Source organism: Triturus cristatus, chromosome 1_1 (genome assembly GCF_964204655.1).
Source record: "Triturus cristatus chromosome 1_1, aTriCri1.1, whole genome shotgun sequence".
NCBI lineage: Eukaryota > Metazoa > Chordata > Amphibia > Caudata > Salamandridae > Triturus > Triturus cristatus.
The window spans coordinates 1,167,274,317-1,167,289,483 of record NC_140579.1 but is presented as its reverse complement, the minus strand read 5'-3'; the positions used below and the strand labels follow the sequence as shown (position 1 = coordinate 1,167,289,483).

At 51.2% G+C, this 15,167-nt stretch overlaps 1 protein-coding gene across 1 annotated transcript in view; it reads right to left on the bottom strand.

Moving 5' to 3' along the window:
* LOC146871801 (uncharacterized) overlaps positions 1 to 15,167 on the bottom strand; it is a gene marked incomplete at its 5' end in the record, with an annotated part of 718,460 nt that overhangs the window by 637,231 nt on the left and 66,062 nt on the right. The gene's annotated exons all lie outside the window — the stretch shown is intronic.

Below are 15,167 nucleotides of genomic sequence, written 5' to 3'. Positions count from 1 at the left end.
CCCATGGGCCGCCAGCAACGATACATCCCCCGCCGCACTGATGATCTGGTTGGAGACCATCATGCCCTCGTTCAACACCTCCTGGAAGTCCTCCCGTTTATCCCTAGGCAGGGAGGCAGCAAACTGTTGCAGGGAGTCCCAAAGCGATCGGTCATAGCGACCCAGCAGAGCGGAGGCGCTAGCAGCCTTCATAGTCGTGGCCGACGTAGAGCACATTCTCCTCCCCAAGGAGTCCATCCTGCGACTCTCCTTATCCGGAGGAGCCGTGGAAGAGGGCGTCGTGGAGTGTTGTTTACGAGCCGCAACCACAATGACAGAGTCCGGGGGAGGGTCCACCCTGAGGAACGCCGGGTCCGAATCAGGGGCCCTGTACTTTTTCTGCAACCGTGAGGGAGCAGACTTCACCACGGCTGGTGTCAAGAAGACCTCCATGGCTGGTTCCTCCAAACCTGGAACCAAAGGAAGGAGGGGGCGTGACAGGTGAGCCTTGTGCAATGTCTCAAATATCACAGAGGTAGTGGGAACCGGGACTGCTACTGAGATTCCCGATTTCGCCGCCCCCCTCATCAGTACATCCTGGAAAGTGGCAATATCATCCACCGGCGAGATTCTAGTAGGCAGTGTTTCCGACAACGAGGGGGAAAGCCGTCCATTGCCAGAAGAGTCCGTATACCTCGTGCCTCTGGAACGAGATCTATATCTCCGTCGTCCATGCCTTGTATGAGTGGACGATCTGTGTCTGCTCCGTGACCTCCGGCGAGATCGAGAGCGTGAGCTCAGTCTGCGTGGAGCCGTAGGAATCACCGGTAGCCGAGGAGACGGCGGGAGCTGTGGCACCGGCGGTGGCGGAGGTGGCGTAGGAGGCGGAGGAGGCTTCTGAGGCAGCGGCTGAGGGAGAGGCTGCGGAGCTCCATCACTCCTTGCAGGAGAACCCGGACTAGCACTGTCCGGACTCCCGTCCACCCTTCTCTTCTTGGCAGGCCTATCCCGTGCTGAAGTAAACGAGGGGGAGCGCCCTCTTCTCCTAGATCCATGACTGGAGACCGTAATCATCGAAGAAGTGTTACCAGATGTCCTCGACGTCGAACTGAGCGTCGACCTCGTACGGCGTCTCCTCGCCGTTGACCGCAAACGGCGTCCCCTCGACGTCGAAGGCGATTTGTGCCTCGACGGCGACCTGTGCCTCGACGGCGACCTGTGCCTCGACGGCGACCTGTGCCTCGACGGCGACCTGTGCCTCGACGGCGACCTGTGCCTCGACGGCGATCTCCTGCGTCTTGATGGCGATCTCCTGCGTCTTGACGGCGATCTCCTGCGTCTTGACGGCAATCGCCCGTGTCTCGGCGTCGGCGCCGATCCATGAGCTGACGGCGAAGGAGACGAGCGGGGTCGCCTCGACGGCGAGCTGCGCTGTCTGTGGGGCTCGGTACGACGTCGATGGTGTGTCGACGTCGACTGTGGAATCCTCGCCAGCGACCTAGTCCTAGGTCTCGCCGGCCCCTCTCTCGACGTCGAACGTCGAGAACGCCGAGATCCAGAGCCCTGGATCGACGGCAAACACACCGGTGCTTTACCTCTCGCTGTCGACGTCGTCGCCTTCGACATCTAACGCGACCTACCAGCCGGTAGGTGTCGTTTCTGCTCCTTTTTCTGCCCGGAGGTCCCTCCAGTGGCTGAAGCATGGGCAGAGGAAGGGGAATGAGATCCTCCATGCCCCGAAATCCCACCTGTCCTCTGCTTCTCCTGTCCCTGAAAGCGAATCTTCTCTCTGTCCCTCAGGGTCCTCTTGGAGAAGGTCTTGCAGATGTCACATGTAGCAGGGACATGTGAAGATGATAAGCAGAGGATACAGACATCATGTGGGTCCGTCTTGGCCATTTTCCTCCCACACTCAGGGCATTTATCAAATAAAGCCATGCTAAGAGTGGGTCCAAACTGCACCAAATTGCAGGATGCAGTAGAGAAAGGCTCTAGACGTCGAATGAACAAACTTCTTTATAAAAAAAAACAAATGTTATCCAAATATCCACCCAAAAGGGTAGAGCTCAAGCTCCAGGGTCCTGCTAGCAGGAGCCGGAAAAAAGAACTGAAAGTAACTTGCTTTGGCTGTGCATCCTGGGATACCGGGGGTCTCTGGAGAGTTCCTTAAAGGCACGGTATCCTTTTAGCAGACACATAATGACAGCCTATAGGGCTTGTCTGTCCACCCCTTCCTCTCTATTGTTTAAAGGGATTTTGGTGAGGGAGTGTGCTACAATAAAGGAACATGTCAGATGTGAATAAAAATGACATTTAAACTTTATTTTGGCTTTTGTGTTCACTTCAGATGAAGTGCTGGTCAGTGCAGCCATATTGTATTAGGCTGTATTATTTTGTCTGTCTCTTAAGTGTCTTTGCAGGTTTGCAAATGCAGGACACCTTAAGAGATATTTTGATTGCTCCGGGGTCCCCGCACATGGGCGGGACTATTCATAGATTATGACTATAACAGAGATACCCCTACTACAGAACCCTATACTACACAAACACCACTGCACTACCCTAAACCCTAAACCACTACCCCCAGCATGACCCCCTACACTACACAAACACCACTGCACTACCCTAAACCCTAAACCACTACCCCCAGCATGACCCCCTACACTACACAAACACCACTGCACTACCCTAAAACACTGCCCCAAGCACGACCCCATACACTACACAAACACCACTGTACAACTCTAAACCCTTAAACACTACCCCAGCACGACCTCCTTCACTACCCAAACACAACTGCACTACCCTAAACCCTAAACCACTACCCCCAGCATGACCCCCTACACTACACAAACACCACTGCACTACCCTAAAACACTGCCCCAAGCACGACCCCATACACTACACAAACACCACTGTACAACTCTAAACCCTTAAACACTACCCCAGCACGACCCCCTTCACTACCCAAACACAACTGCACTACCCTAAACCGTAAAACACAACCCCCTACACTACACAAACACCTCTGCACTACCCTAATCCCCACTAACACTCCCGCCTACACTACACAAACACCACTGCACTACCCTAAACCCTAAACCACTACCCCCAGCCCAACCCCCTACACTACACAAACACCACTGCACTACCCTAAACCCTGAAACACTACCACCTACACTACCCAAACACCACTGCACTTCCCTAAACCCTAAAACACTACCCCCAACATGAACCCCTACACAACCCAAATACCACTGCATTACCCTAAAACACTACCCCCTACACTACACAAACACCACTGCACTATCCTAAACCCTAAAACACTATCCCCAGCACGACAAGCTACCCTACACAAACAGCACTGCACTACCCCTAAACCCTAAAACACTACCCCCAGCATGACCACCTACACTACACAAACACCACTGCACTGCCCCAAACCCTAAAACACTACCCCCAGCACGATCCCCCTGCACTACCCAAACACCACTGCACTGCCATAAACCCAAAAACACTACCCCCAACATGACCTCCTACACTTTCCAAACACCACTGCACTACCCTAAACCCTAAATCTACCCCCAGCACGACCCCCTATACTACACAAACACCACTTCACTACCCTAAACCCTAAAACACTACACCCAGCACGACCCCCTACACCACCCAAACACCACTGCACTACCGTAAACCCTAAAACATGTCCCCTACACTACACAAACACTGCACTACACTAAACACTAAAACACTTCCCCTAGCACAACCCCCTACACTACACAAACACCACTGCGCTACCCTAAACCCTAAAACACTACCCCCAGCACAACCCCCTACACTAACCAAACACCACTACACTATCCTAAACCCTAAATCTACCCCCAGTACGACCCTTTACACTACACAAACACCACCGCACTATCCTAATCCCTAAAACACTACCCCAGCACGAACCATTATACTACACAAACACCACTGCACTACCCTAAACCCTAAAACACTACCCCAAGCATGACCCCATACACTACACAAACACCACTGTACTACCCTAACCCTAAAACACTACCCCCAGCACGACCCCTTCACTACCCAAACACCACTGCACTACCCTAAACTCTAAAACACGACCCCAACAATACACAAACACCACTGTACTACCCTAAACCCTAAATCTACCCCCAGCACGACCCCCTTCACTACCCAAACAACTGCACTACCCTAAACCCAAAAACACTACCACCAGCAAGACCCCCTACATTACCCAGACACCACTACACTAAACTGTAAAACACGACCCCCTACACTACACAAACACCACTGCACTACCCTAAACCCTAAACCACTACCCCCAGCATGACCCCCTACACTACACAAACACCACTGCACTACCCTAAACCCTAAACCACTACCCCCAGCATGACCCCCTACACTACACAAACACCACTGCACTACCCTAAAACACTGCCCCAAGCACGACCCCATACACTACACAAACACCACTGTACAACTCTAAACCCTTAAACACTACCCCAGCACGACCCCCTTCACTACCCAAACACAACTGCACTACCCTAAACCGTAAAACACAACCCCCTACACTACACAAACACCTCTGCACTACCCTAATCCCCACTAACACTCCCGCCTACACTACACAAATACCACTGCACTACCTTAAACCCTAATAACTTACCCCCAGCCCAACCCCCTACACTACACAAACACCACTGCACTACCCTAAACCCTTAAACACTACCCCCAGCACAACCCCCTACACTACCCAAACATCACTGCACTACCCTAAACCCTGAAACACTACCACCTACACTACCCAAACACCACTGCACTTCCCTAAACCCTAAAACACTACCCCCAACATGAACCCCTACACAACCCAAATACCACTGCATTACCCTAAAACACTACCCCCTACACTACACAAACACCACTGCACTATCCTAAACCCTAAAACACTATCCCCAGCACGACAAGCTACCCTACACAAACAGCACTGCACTACCCCTAAACCCTAAAACACTACCCCCAGCATGACCACCTACACTACACAAACACCACTGCACTGCCCCAAACCCTAAAACACTACCCCCAGCACGATCCCCCTGCACTACCCAAACACCACTGCACTGCCATTAAACCCAAAAACACTACCCCCAACATGACCTCCTACACTTTCCAAACACCACTGCACTACCCTAAACCCTAAATCTACCCCCAGCACGACCCCCTATACTACACAAACACCACTTCACTACCCTAAACCCTAAAACACTACACCCAGCACGACCCCCTACACCACCCAAACACCACTGCACTACCGTAAACCCTAAAACATGTCCCCTACACTACACAAACACTGCACTACACTAAACACTAAAACACTACCCCCAGCACAACCCCCTACACTACCCAAACACCACTGCACTACCCTAAACCCTAAAACACTTCCCCTAGCACAACCCCCTACACTACACAAACACCACTGCGCTACCCTAAACCCTAAAACACTACCCCCAGCACAACCCCCTACACTAACCAAACACCACTACACTATCCTAAACCCTAAATCTACCCCCAGTACGACCCTTTACACTACACAAACACCACCGCACTATCCTAATCCCTAAAACACTACCCCAGCACGAACCATTATACTACACAAACACCACTGCACTACCCTAAACCCTAAAACACTACCCCCAGCACGACCCCTTCACTACCCAAACACCACTGCACTACCCTAAACTCTAAAACACGACCCCAACAATACACAAACACCACTGTACTACCCTAAACCCTAAATCTACCCCCAGCACGACCCCCTTCACTACCCAAACAACTGCACTACCCTAAACCCAAAAACACTACCACCAGCAAGACCCCCTACATTACCCAAACACCACTACACTACCCTAAACTGTAAAACACGACCCCCTACACTACACAAACACCACTGCACTACCCTAAACCCTAAAACACTACCCCCAGCACGACCCCTACACTACACAAACACCACACCACTACCCTAAACCCCACTAACACTACCTCCTACACTACACAAATACCACTGCACTACCCTAAACCCTAAAACACTACCCCAGCATGACCACCTACACTACCCAAACACCACTGCACTGCCCCAAACCCTAAAACACTACCCCCAGCACGACCCCCTACACTACCCAAACACCACTGCACTGCCCTAAACCCTAAAACACTACACCAGCACGATACCCCTGCACTACCCAAACAGCACTGCACTGCACTGCCCTAAACCCAAAAACTCTACCCCAGCACGAACCCTACACTTTTCAAACACGACTGCAATACCCTAATCCCTAAATCTACCCACAGCATGAACACCCTACACTACACAAACACCACTGCACTACCCTAAATCTACCCCCAGCACGACCCCCCTATACTACACAAACACTTCACTACCCTAAACCCTAAATCTACCCCCAGCACGACCCCCTATACTACACAAACACCACTTCACTACCCTAAACCCTAAAACACAACCCCCAACACGACCCCCTACACCACCCAAACACCACTGCACTACCTTAAACCCTAAAACATGACCCCCTATACTACACAAACACCACTGCACTACCCTAAACCCTAAATCTACCCCCAGCACGACCCCCTACACTACACAAACACCACTGCACTACCCTAAACCCTAAAACGCTACCCCCAGCATGACCACCTACACTACACAAACACCACTGCACTGCCCCAAACCCTAAAACACTACCCCCAGCATGACCCCCTACACTAGCCAAACACCACTGCACTGCCCTAAACCTCGACCCTCTCCACTACACAAACACCACTGCACTACCCTAAACTCTAAAACACGACCCCTACAATACGCAAACACCACTGTACTACCCTAAACCCTAAATCTACCCCCAGCACGACCCCCTACACTACACAAACTCCACTGCACTACCCTAAACCCTAAAACGCTACCCCAGCATGACCACCTACACTACACAAACACCACTGCGCTGCCCCAAACCCTAAAACACTACCCCCAGCATGACCCCCTACACTACCCAAACACCACTGCACTGCCCTAAACCCTAAATCTACCACCAGCACGAACCCCCTATACTACACAAACACGCCTGCACTACCCAAAACCCTATATCTACCCCCAGCACGACCCCCTATACTACACAAACACCACTTCACTACCCTAAACCCTAAAACACTACCCCCAGCACGACCCCCTACACCACCCAAACACCACTGCACTACCTTAAACCCTAAAACATGACCCCCTACACTACACAAACACTGCACTACACTAAACACTAAAACACTACCCCCAGCACAACCCCCTACACTACCCAAACCCCACTGCACTACCCTAAACCCTAAAACACGACCCCTATACTACACAAACACCACTGCACTACCCTAAACCCTAAAACACTACACCCAGTACGAATCCCTACACTACACAAATACCACTGCACTACCCTAAAACACTACCCCCAGCACGACCCCCTACACTACACAAACACCTCTGCACTGCCCTAAAACACTACCCCCAGCGCGACCCCCTACACTAACCAAACACCACTACACTACCCTAAACCCTAAAACACTACCCCCAGCATGACCCCCTACACTTCCCAAACATCACTGCACTACCCTAAAACACGACCCCCTACACTAGACAAACACCACTGCACTACCCTAAACACTAAAAAACCACCCCTAACATGACCCCCTACACTACACAAACACCATTGCACTACCCAAAACCCTAAAACACTACCCCCAGCATGACCACCTACACTACACAAACACCACTGCACTGCCCCAAACCCTAACACTACCCCCAGCACGACCCCTTACACTACCCAAACACCACTGCACTGCCCTAAACCCTAAAACCCTACCCCCAGCATGACCCCCCTGCACTACCCAAACACCACAGCACTGCACTGCCCTAAACCCAAAAACACTACCCCCAGCATGACCCCCTACACTTTCCAAACACCACTGCACTACCCTAAACCCGAAATCTACCCCAGCACGAACCCCCTACACTACACAAACACCACTGCACTACCCTAAACCCTAAATCTACCCCCAGCATGACCCCCTATACTACACAAACACCACTTCACTACCCTAAACCCTAAAACACTACCCCAGCACGACCCCCTACACCACCCAAACACCACTGCACTACCTTAAACCCTAAAACATGACCCATACACTACACAAACACTGCACTACCCTAAACACTAAAACACTACCCCCAACACAACCCCCTACAGTACCCAAGCATCACTTCACCACACTAAACCCTAAAACACTACTCCCAGCACGACCCCCTACACTACCCAAACACCACTGCACTACCCTAAACCCTATAACACGACCCCCTACACTACACAAACACCACTGCAGTATCCTAAACCCTAAATCTACCACAATTACGACCCCCTACACTACACAAACACCACTGCACTATCCTAAACCCTAAAACACTGCCCCAATACGTCTCCCTATGCTACAAAAACACCACTGCACTACCCTAAACCCTAAAACACTACCCCCAGCGTGACCCCCTACACTACCCAAACACCACTGCATTACCCTAAACCACTACCCCCAGCGCGACCTCCTACACTACACAAACACCACTGTACTTCCCTAAACGCTAAATCTACCTCCAGCATGACCCCCTACACTACCCAAACACCAATCCACTACCCTAAACGCTAAAACACTACCGCCAGCACCAACCCCTACAATACCCAAACACCACTGCACTGCCCTAAACCCTAAAACACTACCCCGGCATGACCCCCTACGCTACCTAAACACCACTGCTTTACCCTAAACCCAAAATCTACCCCCAGCATGACCCCCTACACAACACAAACACTACTGCACTACCCTAAACCCTAAAACACTTCCCCCAGCTTGACCCGCTACACTACACAAACACCACTGCACTACCCTAACCCTAAAACACTACCCCCAGCACGACCCCCTTCACTACCCAAACACAACTGCACTACCCTAAACCCAAAAACACTACCCCCAGCACGACCCCCTACACTACACAAACACCACTGCACTACCCTAAACCCTAAAACACTACCCCCAGCACGACCCCTACACTACACAAACACCACACCACTACCCTAAACCCCACTAACACTACCTCCTACACTGCACAAATACCATTGCACTGCCTTAAATCCTAATAACTTACCCCCAGCAAAACTCCGTACACTTCACAAACACCACTGCACTACCCTAAACCCTAAAACACTACCCCAGCACTACCCCCTACAATACCCAAACACCACTGCACTACCCTAAACCCTAAAACACAACCCCCAGCATGACCCCCTACACTACCCTAAAACACAACCCCCTACACTACACAACCACTGCACTACCCTAAACCCTAAAGTACTACCCCTAGCATGACCCCCTACACTACACAAACACCACTGCACTGCCCTAAACCCAAAAACTCTATCCCCAGCACGAACCCTACACTTTCCAAACACCACTGCTCTACCCTAAACCCGAAATCTACCCCCAGCATGACCCCCTACACTACACAAACTCCACTGCACTACCCTAAACCCTAAAACACTACCCCCAGCATGACCACCTACACTACACAACCACCACTGCACTGCCCCAAACCCTAAAACACTACCCCTAGCATGACCCCCTACACTACACAAACACCACTGCACTACCCTAAACCCTAAAACACTACCCCCAGCATGACCACCTACACTACACAAACAACTGCACTGCCCCAAACCCTAAAGCACTACCCCCAGAACGACCCCCTACACTACCCAAACACCACTGCACTGCCCTAAACCCAAAAACACTACCCCCAGCACGACCCCCTACACTACACAAACACCACTGGACTACCCTAAACCCTAAATCTACCCCCAGCAAAAACCCCTACACTACACAAACACCACTGCACTACCCTAAACCCTAAAACACTACCCCCAGCACGACCCCCTACACTTTCCAAAAACCACTGCACTACCCTAAAACCTAAATCTACCCCAGCACGACCCCCTATACTACACAAACACCACTTCACTACCCTAAACCCTAAAACACTACCCCCAGCATGACCCCCTACACCACCCACACACCACTGCACTAACTTAAACCCTAAAACATGACCCCCTACACTACACAAACATTCCACTACCCTAAACACTAAACCACTACCCCCAGCAAAACCCCCTACACTAAACCCTAAAACACGACCCCTACACTACGCAAACACCACTGTACTACCCTAAACACTAAAACACGACCCCCTACACTACACAAACCCCACAGCACTACCCTAAAACACTACCCCAGCACGACCCCCTACACTACACAAATACCACTGCACTACCCTAAACCACTACCCCCAACACGACCCCCTACAGTACACAAACACCTCTGCACTGCCCTAAAACACCACCCCCAGCACGACCCCCTACACTACACAAACACCACTGCAGTATCCTAAACCCTAAATCTACCACAATTACGACCCCCTACACTACACAAACACCACTGCACTATCCTAAACCCTAAAACACTGCCCCAGCACGTCTCCCTATGCTACACAAACACCACTGTACTTCCCTAAACGCTAAATCTACCTCCAGCATGACCCCCTACACTACCCAAACACCAATCCACTACCCTAAACGCTAAAACACTACCGCCAGCACCAACCCCTACAATACCCAAACACCACTGCACTGCCCTAAACCCTAAAACACTACCCCGGCACGACCCCCTACACTACACAAACATCACTGCACTGCCCTAAACCCTAACACACTACCCACAGCACGAACCCCTACACTACCCAAACACCACTACACTGCCCTAAATCCTATAACACTACCACCAGCATGACGCCCCTACACTACACAAACACCACTGTGCTGCCCTAAACACGAAAACACTACCTGCAGCATGACCCCCTACGCTACCTAACCACCACTGCTTTACCCTAAACCCAAAATCTACCCCCAGCATGATCCCCTACACTACACAAACACTACTGCACTACCCTAAACCCTAAAACACTACCCCCAGCTTGACCCGCTACACTACACAAACACCACTGCACTACCCTAACCCCTAATACACTACCCCATCAAGACCACCTACACTACACCAACACCACTGCACTACCCTAAACCCTTAAACACTACCCCCAGCACAACCCCCTACTCTACCCAAACATCACTGCACTACCCTAAAGCGTAAAACACTACCCCCTACACTACCCAAACACCACTGCAGTACCCTAAACCCTAAAACACTACCCCCAGCACAACCCCCTACTCTACCCAAACACCACTGCACTACCCTAAAACACTACCCCCAGCATGACCACCTACACAAACAACTGCACTACCCTAAACCCTAAAACACTACCCCCAGCATGACCACCTACACTACACAAACACCACTGCACTGCCCCAAACCCTAAAACACTATCCCCAGCACGACCCCCTACACTACCCAAACACCACTGCACTGCCCTAAACCCTAAAACACTACCCCAGCACGATACCCCTGCACTACCCAAACACCACTGCACTGCCCTAAACCCAAAAACTCTACCCCCAGCACGAACCCTACACTTTCCAAACACCACTGCACTACCCTAATCCCTAAATCTACCCCCAGCATGAACCCCCTACACTACACAAACACAACTGCACTACCCTAAATCTACCCCCAGCACGACCCCCTATACTACACAAACACCACTGCACTACCCTAAACCCTAAAACACGACCCCTACACTATGCAAACACCACTAAACTACCCTAAACCCTAAATCTACCCCCAGCATGACCACCTACACTACACAAACACCACTGCACTGCCCCAAACCCTAAAACACTACCCCCAGCATGACCCCCTACACTACCCAAACACCACTGCACTGCCCTAAACCTCGACCCCCTCCACTACACAAACACCACTGCACTACCCTAAAACCTAAAACACTACCCCCAGCACGACTCCGTACACTACACAAATACCACTGCACTACCCTAAACCACTACCCCCAGCACGACCCCCTACACTACCCGAACACCACTGCACTATCCTAAACCGTAAATCTACCCCCAGTACGACCCCCTGCACTACACAAACACCACTGCACTACCCTAAACCCTAAAACACAACCCCCAGTATGACCCCCCTACACTACCCAAACATCACTGCACTACCCTAAAACACGACCCCCTACACTACACAAACACCACTGCACTACCCTAAACCCTAAAACACTACCCCCAGCATGACCACCTACACTACACAAACAACTGCACTGCCCTAAAGCACTATCCCCAGAACGACCCCCTACACTACCCAAACACCACTGCACTGCCCTAAACCCTAAAACACTACCCCCAGCACGTCACCCTACAGTACACAAACACCACTGCACTACCCTAAACCCTAAAACACAACCCCCAGTACGACCCCCTGCACTACACAAACACCACTGCACTATCCTAATCCCTAAAACACTACCCCAGCACGTCACCCTACAGTACACAAACACCACTGCGCTACCCTAAACCCTAAAACACAACCCCCAGTATGACCCCCTACACTACCCAAACATCACTGCACTACCCTAAAACACGACCCCCTACACTACACAAACACCACTGCACTACCCTAAACCCTAAAACACTACCCCCAGCATGACCACCTACACTACACAAACAACTGCACTGCCCTAAAGCACTATCCCCAGAACGACCCCCTACACTACCCAAACACCACTGCACTGCCCTAAACCCTAAAACACTACCCCCAGCACGATCCTCCTGCACTACCCAAACACCACTGCACTGCACTAAACCCAAAAACACTACCCCCAGCACGACCCCCTACACTTTACAAAAACCACTGCACTACCCTAAAACCTAAATCTACCCCAGCACGACCCCCTATACTACACAAACACCACTTCACTACCCCAAACCCTAAAACATTACCCCCAGCATGACCCCCTACACCACCCACACACCACTGCACTAACTTAAACCCTAAAACATGAACCCCTACACTACACAAACATTGCACTACCCTAAACACTAAACCACTACCCCCAGCAAAACCCCCTACACTACCCTAAACCCTAAAACACGACCCCTACACTACGCAAACACCACTGTACTACCCTAAACCCTAAAACACGACCCCCTACACTACACAAATACCACTGCACTACCCTAAACCACTACCCCCAACACTACACAAATACCACTGCACTACCCTAAACCACTACCCCCAACACGACCCCCTACAGTACACAAACACCTCTGCACTGCCCTAAAACACCACCCCCAGGACGACCCCCTACACTACCCAAACACCACTGCGCTATCCTAAACCCTAAATCTATCCCCAGTACGACCCCCTGCACTACACAAACACCACTGCACTACCTTAAACCCTACAACATGACCCCCTACACTACACAAACACTGCACTACACTAAACACTAAAACACTACCCCCAGCACAACCCCCTACACTACCCAAACACCACTGCACTACCCTAAACCCTAAAACACGACCCCTATACTACACAAACACCACTGCACTACCCTAAACCCTAAAACACTACACCCATTACGAATCCCTACACTACACAAATACCACTGCCCTAAAACACTACCCCCAGCACGACCCCCTACACTACACAAACACCTCTGCACTGCCCTAAAACACTACCCCCAGCGCGACCCCTTACACTAACCAAACACCACTACACTACCCTAAACCCTAAAACACTACCCCCAGCACTTCCCAAACATCACTGCACTACCCTAAAACACGACCCCCTACACTAGACAAACACCACTGCACTACCCTAAACCCTAAAACAACTCCCAGCATGACCCCCTACACTTCCCAAACACCACTGCACTACCCTAAACCCTAAAAAACTACCCCTAACATGACCCCCTACACTACACAAACACCATTGCACTACCCAAAACCCTAAAACACTACCCCCAGCATGACCACCTACACTACACAAACACCACTGCACTGCCCCAAACCCTAAAACACTACCCCCAGCACGACCCCTTACACTACCCAAACACCACTGCACTGCCCTAAACCCTAAAACCCTACCCCCAGCATGACCCCCTGCACTACCCAAACACCACAGCACTACACTGCCCTAAACCCTAAAACAATACCCCCAGCATGACCCCCTACACTTTCCAAACACCACTGCACTACCCTAAACCCGAAATCTACCCCAGCACGAACCCCCTACACTACACAAACACCACTGCACTACCCTAAACCCTAAAACACGACCCCTATACTACACAAACACCACTGCACTACCCTAAACCCTAAAACACTACACCCATTACGAATCCCTACACTACACAAATACCACTGCCCTAAAACACTACCCCCAGCACGACCCCCTACACTACACAAACACCTCTGCACTGCCCTAAAACACTACCCCCAGCGCGACCCCTTACACTAACCAAACACCACTACACTACCCTAAACCCTAAAACACTACCCCCAGCACTTCCCAAACATCACTGCACTACCCTAAAACACGACCCCCTACACTAGACAAACACCACTGCACTACCCTAAACCCTAAAACAACTCCCAGCATGACCCCCTACACTTCCCAAACACCACTGCACTACCCTAAACCCTAAAAAACTACCCCTAACATGACCCCCTACACTACACAAACACCATTGCACTACCCAAAACCCTAAAACACTACCCCCAGCATGACCACCTACACTACACAAACACCACTGCACTGCCCCAAACCCTAAAACACTACCCCCAGCACGACCCCTTACACTACCCAAACACCACTGCACTGCCCTAAACCCTAAAACCCTACCCCCAGCATGACCCCCTGCACTACCCAAACACCACAGCACTACACTGCCCTAAACCCTAAAACAATACCCCCAGCATGACCCCCTACACTTTCCAAACACCACTGCACTACCCTAAACCCGAAATCTACCCCAGCACGAACCCCCTACACTACACAAACACCACTGCACTACCCTAAACCCTAAATCTACCCCCAGCATG